The following is a 25880-nucleotide window of genomic DNA, read 5'->3' as shown; positions in this document are numbered from 1 at the left end:
GGAGGGGAGGGAGGGAGGGAAGGAAGGAAGGAAGGAAGGAAGGAAGGAAGGAAGGAAGGAAGGAAGGAAGGAAGGGTCTTTATTTATTTCACATCACAAGACAATACCCAGAAGTCCAAGAGCCATAGACTTCAAAACCTTTTCAAGCATTGTAGACAAGATGCTCGTTTTACCACTAGGAGAAGAAACTGATTGCTGCCTTTTGCAATCTTACTGAATGTCTGTTGACAATGGATTTTCAGGGCTTGAGACACCATTTTCGATTCTACCTAGAGATGTTAGGAAATAAATCTGGCATTTTTTAATACAAAAAATATACTCTGCATCAAGCTCTTTCCCACCCCCAGTAAACAATGAAAAATTCCTAATGCATTGTTTCTATTTCAAAAAAAAAGACAAGGTAATTTAGAACTCCAAATCCCTGGAGAATTTCAGTTGAAGAGTATTTCGGAAACATCTCTAGCTGGCATTTGGTCAGGTCCCTCCCAGCATTGGAAAGAGATCAACAGCTGTGCTCTTGTATCCGACTGGGACTGTTCTGTTTGATGCTACAGGCTGCTATGTTCACAACAGCTGTTTTCACCCATTTATATTGGCTAGAGAATCTACTTAAGCAGTAGGGATTATGATCCTGATATCTCTTACATTTTTTCTTGTTTCTAGGTAGCTTTGTTTTGTATTGTTTCAAAAAAAGACCTACAGTAGGTCCTTATTGTTTACTACTTTTGCAAAAACAAACAAACAAACAAAGCATTACATGTTATCTGTTATAGTTATCTTCCTCCCCCGGATTGTCAGGAAAAAGTCAAAGGAACAGCTGAATACTGTAGTGAGGCTTAGATTAGAAAACCAAAATCCCTTTCAAAGAAAAGAAAAAGAAAGTCTTCACTCTTCTTCTGAGAAAGGTATCTTTAAAAGGTGCTGAGATTTTTGCTCCCAGAAACCCTTTCCTTAAGCTTTTTGAGAAAAGTAGAAACATTGTATATGAAGCAAAGGTGCTACATTTTTATATACTTTTTATATAGGAATATTTGGGGGGGTAGAAAAGTAAGATGAGGTGCCAACTAAAGTAAACAACTATTTAGAAGGAAATAAAATATATGCCCAATTGAAATTTAGAATGGAATACATTGTCATTGTGCTCAGCCATTCAGTCATGTCCAGTCCTTGGCTACTCTAGAGATCAGCACTTTCCATGCCTGATCTGCCATGGTCATCTAAGTGCCATTCTTTATACTGTCCAGGCAGTGGGTACTAGGCAGCCCTTTCTCTCTTTCCACTGATCGCTCCCAGCTTGATTTACTTTTTGAGTGAGTCAGCTCTCATGACATGATCAAAATATGACAGCCTCTGTTTGGCGATCTTGGCTTCAATGGATATTTTTTGGTGAATTTCAGTCTATGACCTCTTTGTTATTTTTGCAGTCTATGGGATATGTAATAGTTGCCTCTAGCACCACAGTTCAAAGGTGTCCTGTCTTTTTCAGAGTCCAATTTTCGCAGCCATAAGTAGCAACTGGAAAAATTATTGCACTAACTAATCTTCATGTGGTTGTAATGCTGATGTCTTTGCTCTTCCAGATGTTGTTCATGCCAGACATTGCAGTTCTTCCAACACCTTCTGATCTCAGGGCTACACTCACCACGTTTGTTGATTTTAGAGCCCAGGGAGATGGATTCCTTTACTGTTTTGATGGTCTCATTATCGATCTGACTCTGACTCTGTGTGTTCTCTGCAGATGTCATTATCTTTGTTTTCTTGATGTTAAGGGGCAGCCACTCCAGATCCTCCTTGCTTTCCAGAAGCAATGTTATATCATCTGCATATCAAAAGTTGTTGATATTCCTACCACCAATTTTAAACCCAATGGTAGATTCCTCCAAAAGTGCATTTTCCTTAACTATTTTTGTATACATGTTGAATAGTATAGGTGACAGGATGCAACCTTTTCCAGTTCTGAATCAATTTGTGTCTCCATATTTGGTTCTTATAGTGGCTGCCTCATCAGAGTAATGATTGAATGAGCTGGATGTAATCTGGTGGCAATTTTAGAACTTGTTATGATCAACACAGTTGAAGGCTTTTGTGTAGTCAATGAAGCACATGTAGAGGTCTTTTTGTTATTCCTTTGCTTTTTTCATTATCCAGTGTAGATTGGCAATATGATCATGCATTCATCTTCCTTTCCAAAATTCTGCCTATACATCATGTAGTTCTTTGTTAGCAGTTGGATTCAAACATTGTTGGGTTATCTTCAAGAGAATTTTACTCATCGAACCATAACCTGAAAATTTTATTCAGGCTATGGTTCGGTAGTTGGGACAGTCTTTCGTATTACCTTTCTTTGGTATTGGGATAAATATTGACCTTTTCCATTATTTTGGCCACTGACCAGACTTCCATAAACTTTGGTAAAGTGCTGTCAGTGCTTTGGTTGGCCATGGTCTCAGTAACCCTGCAGGAATTCCATCAATTCCTGGGCCTTTGCAGTTAGGCAACTGATTGAGGCCCACACAGCTTCTTCTTCTATTATTATTATTATTATTATTATTATTATTATTATTATTATTATTATTATTATTGTTATTGTTGTTGTTGTTGTTGTTGTTCTTATTATTATTATTATTATTATTATTATTATTATTATTATTATTATTATTATTATTATTATTATTATCTGGTTCCCTTTCTGATAGGTCCAGCTTCTCCTCTTATGGCTTGGCCTTATTTTTCATTTGTGTAAAATTGGTCTACATATTCCTGCCATCTTTCTCTGATTGCTTATTGGTCATCACCTCCTCTGACCATAGCCTTTCTTGCCATAAAGGGGTTTCTGGCCTTCTCAGGGTTGCTTCCTCCAGTTTCTTACATTGATCAGCCCAGTACTTTTCGTTATCTTTTCTTGCCTCTGTCTGGAACTTTGTATTTAATCTTTGCATTATTTCACTGTCACCAACAGCTTTTGCTTTCCTCCTGTCTTTTGCAGTCTCTATGGTAGCTTCTGATATCCATCTGGCCAATTTCATTGGTTTCTTGTATATGATATATTCTTGGACTACTTCAGTGATCTGTCTTTTTTTAACCCTAACTCTAGTCTTTCTGGACTAGACGACCTCTAAGATCCCTTCCTGCTCTATTCTGGTGGAAATGTTGAGCAGTTCAAATCTGTTCTTAACTTCAACTGCATATGCCAGAGGAATCTTCTCAACACCTGAACTTTATCTTTGCAGCTAACAGTTCATGATTTGACTCATACTCTGCACTAGGGAATGTTTTCATGGAGAGGATGGAACTTTTCCAATTCTTTTGTAGTCAATTTACTTTTGATGTTCTTCATTTGGTGAAGTCCAATTGTATAGTTGCTGCTTGGGTGTTCAAACCACATGTTAATTATGCTTAGCTTTTGTTCATGGCATAGCTGAATCAGATATTCTTCTGCCTCATTTTATTCACCAGGTGTCTGTGATTCCTATTTCTTCCATTTCTCCCACTTTTTTTCATTAAAATCTCCAATAATATACATAATGTCTTTCATTGGTGTTTGTTTCAGAGTTCCTTGAATTTCAGTGTAAAATTATTTGATATACATACTGTTAATGTAAAATATCTTTTTACATGCAGTATGATTTAACAAATAAACACAAACAATTTTTAAGGACTGAGACCCAGTTTGGTGGTATGACACCAGACTAGAAAGCAGGATACCATTTGTCCTGCTTTAGACACAAAATCAGCTGGGTGACTTTAGGCCAACTACTTTTTTTGTTTTAAAGTCTTTGTAAAAATCCCCTCAGGCTCCTCTTTGCAGCATACCAACTCTCGGGGTCCCACGACCCATCATCAAGGGAGATCTTTCATAGAAAAAATGGATGCTCCTGCGAGAGGGGGGAATCCTGCAGCGAGTAGAGTTCTGTTGTAGTGCACGCAGGCATACAGAAAGGAAAACGGTAAAAAATTAGACAATAAAGGGTGCCGACAGATGAAAACAGACAGAAGCAATCCAGGAGGATGACATTGAAAAGGTCCCAGGGATCCTGGATCCTTGCTGTCCTCTCATGACAGCAGGGAGGTCACAAGGAAGCTGCATTGTCTCTATGGCACACAGCCACCCTCTCACAGTTGTGGTGCTGATAATAATACACTCAGTTACTCTTTCATGGTGGTAGTGAAGATGGTCAAAGTAGCCAATAGAGAAGAGTGATTGTGTTGGCTTTTTGGGTGAGCATAATCTTTGGGTGAGGTGAGTAAGTGCCTTGGACTGAGGTACTGAAGAGAGGGAAAAGGCAAGAATATCACAGCCAAACGATAGAATCCGAAGGGGAGGCTGCACCTGGAAAGATTTGATTCACTGTCTGTGAGCAATTCTGATGTCCAGCCCTGAAGATTTGCTCTCAAAGCTGGCTCATCCAATGCTTAATGGCCTGGACTCTGGCTGCTGCCACTAAATTCCATGCTAGTTAATCTTTATCCATTGTTTGAGACAGCCAATCTGGCTTGTGTTACTGACAATTGGGTGGTCCCAGAGAGGGGTTTGATCCTCCTGGAAATGTTCTCATCTGTGTTTTGAGGAGGAAGGGGAAGGGAAGTGAGATATTATCAATAATAATAATAATAATAATAATAATAATAATAATAATAATAATAGTAATAAGGCAGAATATAAGGAAAAACAGCTAGATGACAGATTAAATAGATGGAAAACCAAAGCTTTGCATGGACAGCATTGGAAAAATATTGAAGGAAAATGTGATAACAACTTGACATGGGCATGGCTTAAGATGGGAACCATCAAGAAAGAAACAGAAGGCTTAATACTGGCTGCTCAAGAACAAGCACTACAAACTAATGCCATGAAAGCGAAGATACAAAAACCTACTGACAATCCAAATTGCCAACTTTGCAACGACAAAGTTAAAACTGTTTCACATTTAATATCTGAGTGCAGCAAAATCGCGCAAACTGATTACACAGCTAGACATGACCGAGTTGCTAAACTAATCCACTGGGCATTGTGTAAAAAATACGACTTTCCTGTGTCCAAAAAATTGTTGAGAATGAGAGGGTGAAGATCTTGTGGGAATTCCGAATACAAACAGATAGCCATTTGGAACACAACACACCAGATATCACAGTTGTAGAGAACCGAAGCATACAGCTGATTGATATCACTGTACCAGGAGATGCCAGAGTTGAAGAAAAAGAACTGAAAAAAATTACAAAATACCGCGACCTGGCCATCGAAACTGTGTGATTAAGGATGAAACGTGTAACAGTGATACCCATTGTCATCAGGGCACTGGGAACTATGTCCAAAAACTTTGCAAAATGCATCAAGAAATTTCAGCTTCCTGCAATAACTCCAGCAAAGCTGCAAAAGACTGTACTACTTGAAACATCTTACATTTTAAGGAGATACCTGGTTGATACCTAGGATGCTGGCAGCAGCCCATGTCAACCATTAGTGTCAGTCAATTTGGGTGTTCAGGTGACTGAGTTTCATGTTTTATCAATAAAAGTTTAATAATAATAATAATAATAATAATAATAATAATAATAATAATAATAATAATAATAATAATAATAATAATAATAATAATAATAATAATAATAATAATAATAATAAAGTTGGAAGGGATCTAGTCCAACCCCCTGCTCAGGCAGGAAACTCTATGCCATTTCAAACAAATGGTAGTCCAGTCCCTTCTTAAAAACCTGGAGCATTCATAGTTTCTAGAGGCAGGTTGCTCCACTGGATAATTGTTCTAACTGTCAGAAAATTTCTCCTTAGTTCTAGGTTGCTCCTCTCCTTGATTAGTTTCTATATATTGCTTCTTGTCCTGCCTTCAGGTACCTTGCAGAATAGCTTGACTCCCTCTTTTTTGTGGGAGCCCCTGAAATATTGGAACGCTGCTATCATGTCACCCCTCATCCTTCTCTTCATTAGACTAGACATACCCAATTCCAGCAACCATTCCTTATATGTTTTAGCCTCCAGTCCTTCATTCCATTTGTAGAATGCTTTCATGAACCCTGGTCCAAAAACAAAATGTGAGACTTTCTAGATGAAATTTTACTCTAGAGAAGAGTTGAGATTGCCTGTTGTGCTGCCCTCATCCTCCCTGCTGCATTCGAAAAAGATCAAAAATTTTTGAGAAATTGGAGAACACTGAAATTTAAATGAACAAACAAACAATGCATGTCATGGGTAGCAGTGTCTCATAGCCTCATTTACACCAAAAGAATCAAGTATTCCTGGACCACCAGTAGAAAAAAAAATATGGATGGGTTCCTATTATATAGTAGCTAAATTAAATGAAATGAGAAAATAAGGACACCTTGGAGCATTTAGTTTAATCTTTTCAGAGTTTAAAGAAAGTCTTACATCAAACTTGTTTCTTAAAGGAGGCAAAATCTCACATCTTCCCATCTTTCATGGCATTCTGTATTTCTATTATCCTGGATCAAATTTGTTTTTGCCCAGAGAATTGCCAAGACTGAGGAGAAAAGATTTAGCACCTGAAATAGACCCTCAATTTGAAAGGATCCTTCCTTTGAGATATGAGTGTGAATGGGTGTTTCTAAGGCTACAGATTGCTGTCTGAGGTTTTGTATTCAGGCAAATGGTGTTTGGCAAATCAGAATATCAGGGGAGGCCAGATGCTACAGTGCTACAATAATACGCTTTCACCTCACTCTGAATAGTCCTGCAAAGTTCTGACACAACAAGCATAATAATAACCCTTGATTTATTCAGTTCATAACTTCATGTTAAAGAAAAGTTATAGGATCTGTTTTAAACACATTGACACGAGTGTATGGATTAGCTGTATGCCTCTGTTGCTATATGCAAAGCACAAGTGCATCAATTCATATTTTTATGACGGGTTTATTTCAGCATCTTCATTCAGAAAGTAGTTATTTAAGAAATATTAAATGTCTCAAAGTACGTTTTCATATTCAGCTGAAAATATATTACCAGACAATTCAATAACACTTTTAGTTATATCCTCTATGTGTGTGTGTGTGTGTATATATATATATATATATGTAAATTACTAACAAAGAATTAAAGGGAAACTGAGATGCATTTCTGAGATGCATTTCAGAAATGCATCTCAGTTTCCCTTTAATTCTTTGTTAGTAATTTACACAAATATATGAATTGTCCGGTGTGACTACTGCCTGTTCGATAGCCTTCAAGATAGGCTGAAAACAGGAAATAAAGATTTGCCCCATGTTTGTGGCCTAGCAAGGTAATCTAAATAGTTAACATTTGAAACATATATATATATATATATATATATATATATATATATATATATATATATATATATATATATATATATATATATATATATGTTTCAAATGTTAACTCTTTAGATTACCTTGCTAGGCCCCAAACATGGGGCAAATCTCCATTTGAAACATATCTTCCCTTGTAGAAAAAAGAAAAAAAAAAGCTAACAGAGCGAGAGAGACCTTGTGGCTTAGAGGCAAATAACACTGCCTCATATGCAATCAGCCCATGGTTCGAATCTCAGAAGGGTATGGCTGACTGATGACGACTAATAAGTCAGAAATGCATCTCAGTTTCCCTTTAATTCTTTGTTAGTAATTTACACAAATATAGGAATTGTCCGGTGTGACTACTGCCTGTTCGATAGCCTTCAAGATAGGCTGAAAACAGGAGATGGAGATTTGCCCCATGTTTGGGGCCTAGCAAGGTAATCTAAAGAGTTAACATTTGAAACATATCTTCCCTTGTAGAAAAAAAAAAAAAAAAGCTAACAGAGCGAGAGAGACCTTGTGGCTTAGAGGCAAATAACACTGCCTCATATGCAATCAGCCCATGGTTCGAATCTCAGAAGGGTATGGCTGACTGATGACGACTAATAAGTCAGAAATGCATCTCAGTTTCCCTTTAATTCTTTGTTAGTAATTTACACAAATATAGGAATTGTCCGGTGTGACTACTGCCTGTTCGATAGCCTTCAAGATAGGCTGAAAACAGGAGATGGAGATTTGCCCCATGTTTGGGGCCTAGCAAGGTAATCTAAAGAGTTAACATTTGAAACATATCTTCCCTTGTAGAAAAAAAAAGCTAACAGAGCGAGAGAGACCTTGTGGCTTAGAGGCAAATAACACTGCCTCATATGCAATCAGCCCATGGTTCGAATCTCAGAAGGGTATGGCTGACTGATGACGACTAATAAGTCAGAAATGCATCTCAGTTTCCCTTTAATTCTTTGTTAGTAATTTACACAAATATAGGAATTGTCCGGTGTGACTACTGCCTGTTCGATAGCCTTCAAGATAGGCTGAAAACAGGAGATGGAGATTTGCCCCATGTTTGGGGCCTAGCAAGGTAATCTAAAGAGTTAACATTTGAAACATATCTTCCCTTGTAGAAAAAAAAAAAAAAAAAAGCTAACAGAGCGAGAGAGACCTTGTGGCTTAGAGGCAAATAACACTGCCTCATATGCAATCAGCCCATGGTTCGAATCTCAGAAGGGTATGGCTGACTGATGACGACTAATAAGTCAGAAATGCATCTCAGTTTCCCTTTAATTCTTTGTTAGTAATTTACACAAATATAGGAATTGTCCGGTGTGACTACTGCCTGTTCGATAGCCTTCAAGATAGGCTGAAAACAGGAGATGGAGATTTGCCCCATGTTTGGGGCCTAGCAAGGTAATCTAAAGAGTTAACATTTGAAACATATCTTCCCTTGTAGAAAAAAAAAAAGCTAACAGAGCGAGAGAGACCTTGTGGCTTAGAGGCAAATAACACTGCCTCATATGCAATCAGCCCATGGTTCGAATCTCAGAAGGGTATGGCTGACTGATGACGACTAATAAGTCAGAAATGCATCTCAGTTTCCCTTTAATTCTTTGTTAGTAATTTACACACACACACATATATATATATATATATATATATATATATATATATATATATATATATATATAGATATAGATATAGATATAGATATAGATATAGATATAGATATAGATATAGATATAGATATAGATATAGATATAGATATAGATATAGATATAGATGATATAGATATAGATATAGATATAGATATAGATATAGATATAGATAGAGAGAGAGAGAGAGAGAGAAAGAGAGAAGACAGACAGAGACAGAAACAGAATTTCCATTTGAGAAGAAGATTCTAAGTAGTAAACCATTCTTTTCTTAGGGTTGTGAAAGCTTCAAAATTATTTGAAAGTACTTTCTAAGCTTTTCCCCCCAAACTTCTTGAAAACAAGAGTCTTTTTTATAGAATAGCTAAATGTTTCTGTTTTCATGAAAATTCTGAGTATTCTTCTGCTTTCCTTTTGAAGAGTGCATAGACCTAATATTCATATCTATGTATGTAAGTATATTCATTGAGTGCCTGTATGGAGTTTTGAAATACACATGAAAACATTGGTAACCATTAAAAGATAAAAGTCTTTCTAAAACTTCTTCATCTGTGTAACACATTGAGGGATTTGTACTAATAATATTGCAATAGAGTAAAAACACTATTTCTAGCTACACGTAATACAAGTACTGTGGCATTTTATTAAGATGCCTTATGGTTTATTTTTTAGATTGTAGAAGTCAACCTATCCTGATGTTCGGCTTAAAATATGAAAACCTCACTGATTGTCCATATTAAAACTATGGGTTGATTAGTAAGACATTAGTTACAAATCAAGGTACAAAATCTTCCATGTATATATTTTGGATATATTTTGGGGATATACTCAAAAACAATTCTTTAACCAAAGTCTAAGTCTTTTTAAGAGATGTAAAAGTTGGCAGTCATTTATTTATTTTTTAATCATCAAAGCTGTTTCATTCAAGTACAAATAGTTGAAGTACAATCTGTTTTCCTATGAAATCATAAATTATTACTCTAACTGAGCTTTTTAAAACAATAATAGAAAGCAATGCTTTGATTTGGCAAGGAAGAAAAACCTATTTTGAAAGAAGAATTCCAGCCAAAAGCTATAGTTAACAACAATATTCTTTTCATCCTAAGTCACCTGCCATGCTCACTAATTTCAATAAATAAAATAATGGACAGTAAATATGGAATAATTTTATCATTTCATAAATCATCTAACATCTATTACACATTAAAATAAATAGGGCAAAAAGCAAACAAACTCCAACAAAAAAACAACATACTATATTCATTAACATGAAAAATAATCAAACAAAGATATTGGAAGACAACCTTATAACTATCCAGCTTCTTTCTGGATAGTACATCACAATTATTAAAGCATTAGAATAAAATTTGAAATTAGTAAATAGAAGTAAATAGCAATTCTAAAGCATTCTAAATCTCTTGAGTTCTATGAGTTTTTACAGTAAGCTGAATCTTTCCAATCTTACCCCAAAATTCATGGGACCATCATATTGCATTGATCCATGGAAACAGAATGTCTGTGCATTTTTTTATTTGACTTGCAAAAGACAGAATATTATTCCAAATTCTTATAGTTACCTAGGGAGAGCCTGTGGTTTTCCAATGCAGTTGAATTTCAAATTTTCATCAATACTAAGCACTGTGGTAAACCCATAGTTAAGGGTAATGACAATTATTAAAGAAACATCTGGAGAGCCACAGGGTCTCCATTCTAGTCATTCTGCCAAGAAATTTCTTGGCAAGGGCCAGAATGGGTTTCAGAACAATAAATTACAATAAGCCAACATAGTATACCATGACTTTAGCAAAGCATTTAACCAAGCCTCCCATGAGTTACAATTATAAAAGATGTCAAAATGCAGCTATGCTATACCAACATTAATGGATAAAAAGTTCACTGAACAATTGTACCCAATAAGCATACATCAATTGTTCCATGTCAAGCAGGACAGAAGTATTGAATGATGTGTTGCTAGAGACTGTTCTAGACCCTGCTGTTCAGCATATTTATAAGTGGCATGGTTGAGGGATTAGAAAATATGATTATCAGATTTGCAGATGACACAAAGAGATAACAAACACTTCAGAGAATAGCATTAAGATTTAGGGGTATCTTGACAAGCTTGAGCACTGAGGTAATCCCAGCAAGATAACACATCAGTATATGTTACACTGTCCATAAGTACACTCACAAATGATCTGGATTGTAATATATGTTGTTAAAGGCATTTAATAGTTATAACATAAGTTCGTAGGTTTGACAGTTCTTTGACAGCTGACAGCTCCACACTCAGCTACTGCTGACAGCTCCACACATGGCTACCACTGACAGCTACCGATAACAGCTGCGACCTGACAGCTCCACATGTGGTCGGCAGGGATTGGTTGAGCAGAAGCAGCAGGAGAATCCCCGAACAGGGATTGGCCAGGAGTCTGCCAGTGGGACTATATAAGGGGGTTTAAAACACGCTAACATTCCTGAGGAGATGAATAAACAGCTGATCTCACTCAAGCCTGCTGTCCTTTTTTGACCAGGAACCCGCCACTACAATACATGGATAGCTTGTGAAACATAAACTGAATATGATCCAACAGGATAAAACAGCAACAAAAATGCAAATTCAGCCATAGGGAGCATTAAAAAAACAACTATAGTGTTAGGGTCAAACATAGTCAATTTTTCATAAACCTTCTTTATATTTTCAGAATATTTTGTCCTGTTTCTCAGTTAAATTTTCCTATTTCTTTTTCTACTCATGAGAATAATCTATGAGTGTATCCTAAATATTACAATTTCAGAGACTTTTAACTTCTCTTTGTCTTTCAGAATTTCCATTCAAATGACTTTTTAAAATTATTGTGTGCTTTTCTATAGTTCAAGGCACATGTCCAGCTAAAGTCATTTTTCATACCTCATAGTATATTTAGGGTCAAAATATAGGTCAACAATATATATGCTTTTGATGCTTTTGCCATTTTATGCCTTTCATGATCCAAGACCTTTGAAGATAGCCAGTGAACCAGCAAAAATAAGTTCTATTTCCTAAAAGAGTTATTTGAAAGTTCTGTTTTGGAGAATTCAGTCGATGTCTAGAAGAACAGCTTAGCAAATACTTCTGTAAAGTTTATTTATGAAAGTAAAACTTTCAAGAAAACTAGCTTGCCCATCACAATTTTATTTGCAAAGTTCTACTGTACTACAAAAGAATGCTGTGTTCATGTATAGCCTTGTCAATATGCTTTGCTGTCTTATAAATACAACAAATGCTTATTGTTTTTGTATAGATTTGCCTGTTTTGACTTCTCTGAAATGGTGCTATTACAAGAATGCTTCAAATTATGTATCTTTTATTGTGCATAAAAATAATCTCTGGAGGTAAAAATACTTATTTATGTAGATGTGCCTTTACTGTATATCCTAGAAATTATTACACATAATACTTCGTAATGGACTATACTTCCATTAGATATGCAAACTTTCTAATGAAAAAGATAACTTATGATAGAAATGTTTAAATTACTGTGCCAAATAAAATCTCCCTCTCAGTTCTTACCTGTTAGTTCTGCTTTAGGTTTGATATACTTACAATTGACATTTAAAATTAAAGAAGTTTCCTAAAATTCATCTCAAAAGGAAAATTTTAATTTAGTAAACAAATATCAGAGAATATTACATTTTATTTAATTTATCGGCTGCAAGTGTACAATGACCTAAAAATTGCTTATAATAACAAAATATCGATAAAGGTGCAAATGTTTATTCAATCTCTTATAAAATATGTGTTTATTTTTATTACTTTAATATACAAAAAAAGGAAGGAAGGAAGGTTAGTGAAAGTAGTAAAAAAGTAAAAAGGAAAAGGAAATAACAACATAGAGTAAATTATATGTAAAGAAACCACTCCCCCAGAGTTTTAAACATGCCATTAAAACTGACCACAGATATTAATATTGTTCAATTTCTCATTGTATTAGTAGAAATCCAATTCATAAACACAAAGCAATTAAACAATAAAGGTAAAGGTAAAGGTTCCCCCGCACATGCGTGCTAGTTGTTTCCAACTCTAGGGGCTGGTGCTCATCTCCGTTTCAAAGCCGAAGAGCCAGCGCTTGTCCAAGGACGTCTCCCTGGTCATGTGGCCAGCATGACTAGACGCCAAAGGTGCATGGAACGCTGTTACCTTCCCACCGTAGTGGTCCCTATTTTTCTACTTGCATTTTTACGTGCTTTCTAACTGCTAGGTTGGCAGAAGCTGGGACGAGTAACAGGTGCTCACTCTGTTACGCGGCACTCGGGATTCGACCCGCCAAACTGCTGATCTTCTGATCAACAAGCTCAGCGTCCTAACCCACTGAGCCACTGCGTCCCTAATTAAACAATAGTCCCTGGAAATAAATCTAGCTGTCAGATGTTAAAGAAACATTTTTCGCTTGTCCCATGCTTAATAAGTCCATAGTTGTGCATATCACTTTATCATAAAGTGATAAATTCTGAATGTGGTATAGAAGTCAAAGTATATTACATATTTAAACTTTATTGATGTTAACATTACTATATAAATAATTATTTATTACTATATATTAATCAAGTTATTGATATTAAGCTAAAAATTAGCAGCACAGTAACACTCATAGCAAAGTTAACAGCCATTTTTTTGAAAACATACAGTGATGTGAACAATTAATGTGAAAAAATATCCCAACCTTTAAAATAGATTCATTTCAAGATAATAAAATGAATTCTACATAAAGACTGTGTTCTACATAGGGCTGCTTGTGAAGATCATGCTGAAGCTACAGCTAGTTCAAAGTAAGATGTATGGATAGTGATAGGTCGGTCTTGATTTAGCCATTGCTGCCTGTTTACATAGCCCTAGTCATGTTATCCTTTAGGATAGCCTGAAGTTTTGACTCTTACAGCAGGCTTCAGGAAAGAGTTGTTTGAGACCCCATTTTGTTATCAAATTGATTTGACTGATATTGATTGACTTATATGGGTGTATTGTGCAAATACATTAATTCCTAATGTGAGCTCTTCATACTTTCATTGTGAATGTTCCAACACTGGAAGTTTTTAAGAAGAGACTGGACAACCATTTTTCTGAAATGGTATAGGGTTCCCTGCCTGAGCTGTTGGCTTAACTAGAAGACCTCCAAGGTTCCTTCCAACTCTACTCTTGCTGTTGGTTGTTGTGGTTGTTGTTATTATAGTTTTCCTATCTATTTCTGGTTTAAGTTAAGTTTATTCTTGTGCATTGTCTAGAGATGCTGCAGCAACCAAGTTTGCTTATAATTTGATTAATCAAAATTTTATTTTATTTTTTTATTTTAATCCCATTTATATCCCACCCTTCTCCAAAGACTTAGGGTGGCTTACAATCTAAGCACAAACCAATGTGCTTAGCAATAGCCTTCATTCTATGTATATGCCTGCTTATTAGGGCTTTCCCCCCCCCAAGCAGCAGTATTACAAAGTCAGCTTATTGCCCCCAACAATCTGGGTCCTCATTTTACCTACCTCAGTAGGATGGAAGGCTGAGTCAACCTTGAGCCTGGTGGGATGCGAACCTGCACTAATTGCAGGCAGCTGGTGTTACTTAAGGAGGCATTAGCCCACCGCTCCACCACTACTTTGGTGAAATATATAAATAAGAAACATACTTGATATTCCTTAAGATCACTTGATATTCATTTGTTCATACATCATATTCCAACTCTGTTCCATTAAAATAACTTTTCTAGAGTTCTTTCACACAACTAATTCTTACCTTAGTGATAACTTTTGTTTATAAACATTCTTAAAATCAACCAACATACATTCCAATATACACAACCAATGGAGGGTTTTAGCTTCTGCTAATTCATCTGGGCCAAGTTGTGCAACAAAGAGGTTTTTTTTTAATGGAATATACTGCCCTTTAAAAGATTAAGCAATCTAAGTTGCTACTGATTGGTTATGTGTCATCAAGTCAGGACCAACTCTTAGCAACCACAAATATTTTCTTCAGGAACTTCAAATCTTTAGAGGTATATTCATTGCTGCTGAGTTCATGAAACTTGCTCTTTTCCTTTTCTCCTTCCACAGCACTGCAGATTTATCCAGAATGCTAGCTCTTCACATAATATATCCCAAATCTGATAATCTCAATCTCGTCATTTATACCTCAAATGAGAACTCTGGATTGATTTGTTCAATGATCCATCTGATTGTTTTCTTAGCTATCATTGTATTCTCATGAGTCTTCTGAAACAAGTTTAAAAGTGTCAAGATCTGTTACCATTAGTTTGGTCTTCTTTATATTTATTTATTAATCAAATTTATGTAGCCACCAAAGACAGTTCTGGATGGCAAACAAGAATCAATAAGAAAATAAATAATACAAAAAAATGTATAATATAAAAGTTATATTTATGAATCAAATTTATATAGCCACCCCTCTATTTAACTTAATCTCATTTTTCACTGTACTCCTTTATTTATATTATGAGACCTTACAGATTTGTTTGCATTTTTATCTATCAGGGCAGTGTCATAATCAAACAAATAGTTTGGTTATGTTTCTTCATCCAAGTTTGAAACCACGTGTCAGGACCCACCCCAATCCACATCTTAGGAAATAAGAATTCTTGAAGCCAGGTTTGTCCAAAAATGAGATTTTACTAGGATGTGATCAGTTGTGGAAATACAAGACAGGATCTGGCATTATGTTACATTTTGATACTATATAAAGGATTTCCGTTTCAACCCCCCCCCTCAACCCCATCTGGACAGACTCACAACAATTAAACTTAGGTGTCAAACTCTTTCGTGGGAAAGGGGAATCTTCTTGTGCTTTATTGCTAATTGCCTTCTTCCTTTCAGTTTCAGATGGGGATACAAACCAGATCTCTTCTCCCTTGCTTCCCCTCCTTTGTTGTACTAAGATCAAAGGGGTTTGCCTGGTCTTTGGAATGCAGCCTCCAGCCAGGCTGAATAAACATCTTCACCTCTCCCCCCCTGGAGAATGGCAGAATCCAGGGACACACAATATTTTAAACATACATTTATGAATGTGATATAAATGGATTCTGACAGTCGGCTCTCCTTTCTTTTTTAAAAAAAAGATAGGTCCATCTGCGGGGAAAGAAAAAAAAAACAAATATAAATATTAACCCAGTTTGTTCAGATATTCTGTATGAAATCTCTTAAGCAACTTTGGTGCTTTAACATGAAGTTTATTAACCCACTCATTTTCTGAGGAGGAGAGGTCTTTCCACGCCACTAAATATTGGATCGTTCCTTGGTGTTTTCTGGAATCTAAGATCTCTTTCACCTCAAAATGTTGTTCTTCTTCCACCATGATTGGGGATGGTGGTGGTGGGGTGATTCCGGTATAGAGGAAGCTGATATAGTCACTGTTTTAAGTATGGGTGGAAGGGGTCCACTTACCAATGGTTCTCCCTCTGACCTGTCTTCCGAGGTGTCCACCATCCCTGCGGTGCAGGCCAGAGTCCAATCCAAGTTCTTGGCAGGAGTTGTGGACTCTATAGCCTCTGTCCACTTCTTGGAGGATTCTTTTGTGTTGCCTTGGAACTTCCCCAGCTTCTTGGAAGATGATGCCTCTGTTTTTCATGAAGGGGCTTTTGAGTGACATTCTGCGGTGCGGTGGCCCTCTCTCCTGCAGTTGAAACATCCCGTTGATTTTTTGGCTGTGGCTGGTGTTTTTCCCCCTGCACGTGTTTGCTCGGGTGGCAGGCGGCTCCATGGTTTTCCTCTGTGGTGTCTCTTCAGTAGGTCTATTTCCACTTCCTCTGCCAGGACATACCAGTCGTCAAGATGCAGTGTGTCTCCTTGAGGCAGGCAAGCATCATACATGTCATAGTTTAGACCGTCTTTGAAATGGCTAAGAAGGATATCTTCTGGCCAGTTCAGCTTGCTGGCAATGGTTCGTAATTCTTGGGTATATTTGGCCACCACTCACCTGCCCTGCCTCACTGTTTTGATTCTCTCCTGGGCCTTATGGTCAACTAAAGGATCCTCGAACCACTGCCTCAAGGATGACATGAATCAGTTGAAATCGTTGAGTTCAGGGTCATTGGAGTCATGCAGGTTCACCACCCAGTCTGTAGCCAATCCGTCCAGGGCGGATTGCACAATTCAGATGTGGTTTTTGTCACTGGGGATATCCTGTCCATATTCTTCCATATAGCTGAGGACTTGGGTTAGGAAAAATCCCAATCATGATGACTCCCTCCTGAATTTTGCTTCCAGGGGTGGGAATCTTTGACTGGAGCATTGTCTGCACCGTGGATGGTATCGCTTCTCATCCTGCTCCCCATCTGTGGTTCTAGGGGGGTACTGCTGAGGCAGTGACTCCTATTCCATTGGATGGCCCCGGGGTTTCAGGTGCTGGATCCCCTCCATTACCTCTCCAGTCACGGCCCCAGGCACTGCCTCGGCTGCAGTCCTAAGCTTTCTCCTCTCTTAGTGAGCAAAGGGTTGCCTTCATCAGGTCGATAGCTCTTTCTAGAATCCACTCCTCTTCATTGACGTGCAGGGAGCTCTCCATCTATTGCCTCCATTCCAGTTGGTGGTTGATCCGCCTCGGGGTCACTTCCCCCGATGCCTTTTCCCACTCACTTTTCCTTCCAATGCCCGTCGACCACTGGGGTTTTCGGTTGTGCTGCTCCACCACTTTTTCCCCAGGGGAATATGCCGCTTCAGCTTCACATCGTTTCTTGGATTTCAATCGGGAGGAAGACTCCCTCTCCATGGGGCTTCCCTCCTCTCTTGCTTTGTCGCCAGACATTGTATTTATTGCAAAGTCCCCCGATAAGGTTTTCCTTTCCAGGTTGACTCTTATAGCAGATCCTGTCTACTGTCAGGACCCACCCCAATCCACATTTTAGGAAATAAGAAATCTTGGAGCCAGGTTTGTCCAAAAAGGAGATTTTACTAGGATGTGATCGGTTGTGGAAATACAAGACAGGATCTGGCATTGTGTTACATTTTGATACTATATAAAGGATTCCCATTTTAACCCCCCCCAACCCCATCTGGACAGACTCACATCAATTAAACTTAGGTGTCAAACCCTTTTGTGGGAAAGGGGAATCTTCTTGTGCTTTATTGCTAATTGCCTTCTTCCTTTCAGTTTCAGATGGGGATACAAACCAGATCTCTTCTCCCTTCCTCCCCCTCCTTTGTTGTACTAAGATCAAAGGGGTTTGCCTGGTCTTTGGAATGCAGCCTCTAGCCAGGCTGAATAAACATCTTCACCTCTCCCCCCCCCCCCAGAGAATGGCAGAATCCAGGGATGCACAATATTTTAAACATACATTTATGAATGTGATATAAATGGATTCTGACACCACGCTAATCTTTTAATCCAGATTTTCCAAATATATATTTTAACATATAGCTTGACTTAATATGGAGAAAACAAACAACCTTATTTCACACCTTTGCTGTCCTGAAACTGTAATATAGCCAGTACGATTTCTATATATTTCATATGTTGATATCCATATACAGTATATAAACATCAGTTTGGCTTTTGAAGACTATGTTTGACCTTGGGCAAAACTGATGCTCCTGGTTCCCTTTGGTTTTCTAGACCATAACATCAAACTACTTCTTCCTTCTTAGTGTTTCCTTGTTACATACACTGGTGGAGCAGTGGGCTAATGCCTCCTTAAGTAACACCAGCTACCTGCAATTAGTGCAGTTTCACATCCCACCAGGCTCAAGGTTGACTCAGCCTTCCATCCTTCCAAGGTAGGTCAAATGAGGACCCAGATTGTTGGGGGCAATAAGCTGACTTTGTAATAATGCCGCTTGGGGGGCGGGCGAAAGCCCTAATAAGCAGGCATATACATAGAATGAAGGCTATTGCTAAGCACATTGATTTGTGCTTTAGATTGTAAGCCACCCTGAGTCTTTGGAGAAAGGCGGGATATAAATGGGATTTAAAAAAAACCACAACTCTACATTTCCAGCTTCAGTTTTCTTATCTCATATGGCAATACAAGCAACTAGACATCCCAAAGGATTTAATTTAGCTAGATGATATTAGTATTTTAAAGATCCTTAGCTCTTCCTTGGTACCATGTTTCTTTATCTCTTTATAATATTTATATGCCGTACATCCAATATGAATCTGAGTGGCATATAATAAAAGTAATAAACACAAAAATATTCTAAATATTATTATAATAAACACCTCAAAAGGATAGGGAGAACATAGATGTTATACACAGCCACCTGTCCCATTCCTGTGAGATACCCCGCCCCCCATAGCTAAGATAGTTTCCCTTACAATAATCCAAATGGTTCAGAAAGTTGATTGGCAAAAAAAATCTCTAAAATATTTATAACCCTACTTTGATATTTCAACCTTTTCACTTCTTCATCTAATTTAAGAAACACATTTTAAAAACCAAAATTATGCCAGCATCTCTTAGAAAAGAATCTTTACTACACCATTTTATCCCCTAAAAATTATTCTCATTGGCTTTTGTAGTTCTAAATTCATTTAACTGGTGTTAGAAACACATGAAGTAGTGAATACACTTAAGTTTTTTAAAACTTGAATCTCAAACACCAGTTGCTATAGTGAAAGAAAGGACACAAATAACCAATCTACTGTATTATTTATAGCATAGCTTTGTCTGATATACCGACATGCTAATTGCATCACTTTGGATATATGTTTATGCAACAAAATACCTACTCTTTTGACCTGATTTAAATCCGGCACTAGGGGAAGGGAAGCTTTCACTGTATTTTAAATCTACAATTTCAATAGCTTTCTTTCCTATTTTTAATCTGAGAAATACAATTTTTCTTTTTCTTTCCTTAACTAGCTGGAGGTGTGGAGGAGGGGAGAGAGATAAAAAGAGGAAGAATGAATTTAATCTACCATAGATGATGAGATGTAGTCAGCTAGTTTTGAATAGTCCAATATAAACAATAAGCTTCATTGGGTCTTAGCAACAATTATAAACACAACACACCCAGAATCTGGGCCATATTACCATATTTAGTATGTCGGATTGAGTTGGCAAGAGTTTTCAATTATTCCCTAGGGGAAGAAAAAGTGGATAGAGATTAAAGATTATTTTATTCAGTTAATCCTTTTTATACTGAACGTTTCCACCATATCTCTTCCTAGAAATTGACTGTATGCTAGGAAAATCTCATTTCTTTCATCATGGTATACAAATAATTTTGTGCAATTCCATTTCCTATATTAAAATGCAGGTGAAAAATAGACCTACGTTTAACATCAGGGCTTCAGTAACTACTCTGTATAGATGAAGGAGATCTGCACATATTATTGTTGTAAACATATGGATGCTCTCATTTATAATGTAAAAACAATAAGCTGATTATCCTAACAATATGTCAAATAGCATATAACATGATTTTAAGAAAATGAAATCTCAGGGTGATTTTTTTTCTTTGTTTAAAGCATTTCAAAGTGTCTCCCAGAACCATACAGGCAACCTAATACTGCTAATCAATAATGATTAATTATTAATAATTAAAGCCATTTTAATTTAAAGCAATTAAAACAATGCAGCACAGGACACTAATGAAAAGTACAGCCCAAAGTACTTTTGATTAATTAAAAAATATAATGTAATCATTTTAGATTTTCACTTGCAAAGTTATTTTGCATTTTTTCCAGATTACCTTTAGCATGATGATGATGATGATTATGATGATGATGATGATTGATGATGATGGAGATGATCCAAAGGATTTTTTTTCATTTTTTGATGCATGGTTGTCTCAGCCAAGAGAATCTGTTGACCTAAACTAGAAATCCAACCCTCCTTTCCCTGATCCAATATAATCAATAATAGTGTCCATACAAAATTTTGTTATATGAAGAAAATTCAAAAAAATATAATAAATTCTGCTGATTTTTATCACTGAAGAATATATTTATATCAGCCAATATTAATGGACTGGGGGTTAAAAAATGTTCCTTTGTCTGTTTCTTTCTTCTCCCTGTTTATGTTTCCGTGTGTGTGTGTGTGTGTGTGTGTGTGTGTACGTGTCTGTGTTTAAACAGCAGAGTACAGTACAGCAGAGAAAACAAATATCTTTTGACATTACCCTGTTGCACTGGCTACCCCATCCCTTGTTATATTGGAATAACCTGAAGTTTAAAAAAGCACCCACTTCTACCATTTGCATATATCCTTATGGGGGTTTGGTGATGGCTTAATAAAAAAATATTCATACATTGGGAGGTGCTCTTTAATATTTAAGGTCCCAAATCATGAAGCACTTTAAATATTGCAGAATATTTAATAAAAACAACAGAACAACAGCAAATGACAAATATTTTGTGGAGCAAAGGGGGAAAACATTCAAAAATGCATATTTTTTTGCTTTGATGTTATTTATGCTTTACTTCTTTTAAACATTTATGTCTACATTCAGAAAAAAAAAGCATTTTAAGATGGCATGTTAAAAAAACAAATGTGGTAGTCTGCATAATAGAAGCAATATAAGACCTAAAGTAAAGTTTTATAGAATTGACAAGTATAAAACTATTTCTTGAATGTTCAAATTCAGTATGGAATTGAGCAAACAGAAATGTAACAAAGCTCAGAAATAACGTACATCTCCATCATGAAAGTATTTAGTAAACATATTCATCTTTTTCTCGCTACCTGAGTAACTTCTCAATAAATATAAATAGGACTGTGAATAGATCAAGCAAAATTGGCTCACAAATGTTGAAATGGATTGAGATACTACAAAATAGAACAGGAAGCACTGAATCCAATCCAGATTGCTATGCAAAAGAATTCCCAGCCTCTGCACAGTGGCTGAAAGGCAAAGGAATTCCTGAATCAGGAAGTGGTAGAGGAAGGATGTATCTGTATGTAGGAATCTTGTCACCAATACCATAAAAATGTGTGAGTTCCAGTAGACAGTTAACGTTGCATATTTCAACCTTCTGAATGTGAATCATCGGAACTGAAGCTGTCTCCTTCTGAATGATACCAACATTGCTTTTAGTTGTGTGAGTTGAGTTGGATTTATTTCTTTACCTAGATAGTGTTGCACAACACAAACAGTGCACATTCCCCCCCCACATACACACACAAAGAGGTTTGTCATGGAAATGTATATAGCAGCCAAGTCTTGGCTGCTTGATAATGGTAGAATAGAACCACTATGGAAAACTTGTCCTCAGGTTATCCTATCCTAACTCAGGTTAAAGGAAAAATGCTTTGCCAAGCCTTCTTTAGAAATATCTAGAAGGAAAATCAGACATTGAGAATTCAAATACACAGAGTGTAACTAAGCTTGCCTCATAAGCAAGCCATGTTGAAAGGCAAAAAGAAAGCATGCAAAATATTTTATTCTTATTTTTACAGCAACATGAAATATTGTTAAGTACAAGATCACTAAAAAATTCAAATTCAGGGTGTTCCATATTATGCTGGGTAAAATAAAGCTTCCATGTACAACAACCAACAGCATTCAACATGGCTTTATATCATTGCATCTGGTTTTAAGTGTGATGTCAAAGTGGGAATTGTGTTGCCTATATTTCATAGTGTGAGGCTGAACTGTAAGCTGCTGTTGCTATGGCTGCAAAACCATCTACTGCATCACTTCAGTTTTCTATAGCTAAACTCTTTGTGGAATATAAATTTCCACTGCAGCAGAAGCCAGGTAATAGTGTAACAAAACTGCCTCAAATCCTTTCAAGTCCTAATCTGATTTCCAGACTTGTGTTTAGTATTGCTTTTCAGACTCCATTGTTTACAAAGGTAGGGTAATTCACAAAGAAAGCACTCCAACCAGATTTGTAGTTATATTAATAAATTCAGGAAAGTGGATCCCTCCCTCTGCCTGCATTCCATATACAAGATGGAACTGTTTCCCATCTCTTTATTTAGCCTGCTGCAATTCAAAACAGGCAGGCTGCCTTGCCATCTTTCGTTTTGTTGTTTTCCCTTTTGTTGTTCCTGCTTTGTAAAGCTATGCACTTCCAAGTGAAACAACGTTGTCCTAAAGTTTTCCTTGCTGTTCAGCAATAAGTGTCAGACTTCACATGTATAACATTGTCTGAGGCGTTTTTTCTGCTCCTTCTTGAACCACTGAAACTAATGCTCAGTCTCTATTAATGTCTCAGTCCCTGGAAACTGCAGCCTAGTCTCTCCTATAATTAATCTTGCAGGTACTGCCTTGACATTATTGGTTCACCAGCAGAGCAGAACTGCCTCAGCCATCAATAATAATTCAACACATTTGGATGAGGCCTACACCCATAGCCCACAGATGTAGCCAACGATGTGAAATCTCCAGAATGCCGGTCAGGTTTGAAAAACAGAGCATGTGTGCACACATGTGTGAGTGGTGGGTGAGGGGGAAGACCCCTGAAAACTAAATAAGCTCATTTGCTTGGTTGAAAATCTTCCAACTAAAAGACAGGGTTCGGTTCTCCTGCTAACCATGGTTGAGCTTTTGTTTTTAAACATGGTTCCTGTTTGTCACCCAATTTCTTAGTGTTACACAGTGTTAAGGCTGAGGCTGTTACAAATTGTCTTTCACAGATGTTGGGAACAGGAGAGGTAGGGGATTTATTACTCATTATTTCTGTATTACTGATTGAACGTGAGGTGCATCCCCAATTTGACTCACTGCAGGCTTTTCAGCTCTTCCTTTCTCTTTCTTTTCCAGCCACAAATGTTCTTTTTAGTTTGGTGTAGACAGCAGCTGTGCAATTTCAAGCAGAATGTTTGCTTTGATCCTCTTCCTTTAATTGAAATCCACAATTATGAAATTTGCTTCTTTTATGTTTGAAAGTTTATTGGTTTAATCTACAAAATGTGCTGTCTTGCTGTCTTGCACAGTTAAAGGCAACAGCTGGTATTTAAGTTGTGACATAGATGACAAAGTGGGAAGAGGTTCCCTTTTGTGTTTCTTTTACTGAATGAGAACAAAGCATTTTTCATAAGATTTTAGCACACTCAATATTTTGAGTAGGATGCTTAATAAAAATGTTTGCTAAATACAAACAGCTAATTTCCATATGTTTTCTTTAAGTGTTTGAAAAGAACAGAAACCTTCAAATTGGAATAAAAAGCTACATGTTAATTTTGGATCTTTTAAAAAGAGATATTAAATTTGATAACTCCAGCAACCATTTTAACAATTGCTCTAAAGATTCTGAAAATGAAATACCATTTTTACTAGTAGATCCCCAAATAATTTTATTTGAATAAGGACAAATGACTGTTAAATTCCTTATGCTGTGGGGAAAAAATGTTCTCTGAGTAGTAATACCTCCTTGCTGTCCATATATTATACTATTACAACCAAGGACCACAAATGAGTAGAAGAACCTTTTAAAAGATAAGTTCTAAATAGTTGATTTTTTAAAATAATTTTAAAGATTTTCAACATAAGATAAAAACTAATATAATGGAAAATTGAAAAGGAAAAAAAGAATTTTTCTCAATGGGCCCTTCCATTGAGAAAATTATTTTTTATTGATGTCAAATCTATTTATAGTAGTCCCCATAAAAAAGTCCCTTGATGACCTCAGAATGCTAGATGGATTATAATGAGTCATTGGTCCTCTAAATAATTTAATTCTAAGCAGTATAAACTTTGTACATCATAGCATGCAGTTTTAGATTGGGTTCAGGATGCAATTAACAACCAGAAAGATTGTTTCAACATACTGGGTGACATGGAATGCCATGTAGACCCAATGAACCACTCATGCTGCTATATTCTAGATCAATAATAATTTTAAGACGATACTTAGGGTCTACTCTTTAGGGTCTTTAATAAGGTTACATTACTTTCTATAGCTGCTATATGATCTCAGAGATTTTAAGAAGTAGCAAATAGTTTATGTTTACACACCTACAAGTACTTTTGTTAGATTTGAATGTTAAGGACAATATACCTACTAGTTATTAAATAACCTTATATCTTGCAGGACCTCCCATTCAGGTCTCAAGGTATCAAGCAAAAGCCTCCCAATATTATTTATGACTATGTCCTGAGAAATAAGAACAGAAGCACTGCATAGTGGCATTGTAACCTCCAGCTTCTCTAACAAAATTTCAAAAGCCAAACTGATGTAATCACAGCATTGTGCTCCTTCTGCCAATTTTCTTCTACACTTAATGCAACAGGGTATGTCAAGATTGTCTCTATGCTGAATCCAGGTGTAAATCTATATTGGAAAAGATCAAATGAATATGTTAAATTTAAGAATTCCTGAAGATGCACGTCTGTCTTCTCCAGCAGTTTGATTAATTATGGAATACCCGCACTCCAATAGTTGTTAGAATTAATTGACAGCAATGATAGCTTCTTAAGAAAGGACTATCTCTAGTACAAAATGAGGGATTCTTCCTATAAACATGAAAACTTAATGAACTGAGTGACCACTGGCTATGTAAAATACATATTGGATCTTATAATAAAAACTGGGCAGGGTGAGGCATGGAATCTAGCAGACAAATATTGAGTATGAATAAAGCAAACACCCTTGGTCGCTTCCCTGAGAAGTCCAGCAATGGAACTTATTTAGGCTGATATCAGTATGCACTAGGTACCTCACATGAAATCATATAAGAACCTGTTTATTAGTGTGGTTAGGAAGCTGACTTAGAAACCAGGAGACTATAAGTTCTAGTCCTACTTTTTCCATGAAAGCTGGCTGGGTGAATTTTGGCCAGTCAACCCAATTCACAGGGTTTGTTGTGGAGAAAATAGGAGGAAGGACTATTAGGTATATTTGCCACCTTGAATTAATTATAAAGTAATAAAGGCAGGATTTAAAAAGTCTAATAGATAGATGCTATCTATCTATCTATCTATCTAGATAATAAAATCAAGCATGAATCCATATGATTATCCATGAACTATATAAACAGATCATATAATCTATACAAACAGATCATAACAGGCCTC

This window comes from Vipera ursinii (assembly GCF_947247035.1).
Source record: "Vipera ursinii genome assembly, chromosome: 1".
NCBI lineage: Eukaryota > Metazoa > Chordata > Lepidosauria > Squamata > Viperidae > Vipera > Vipera ursinii.
This window is presented reverse-complemented; position numbering follows the sequence as displayed.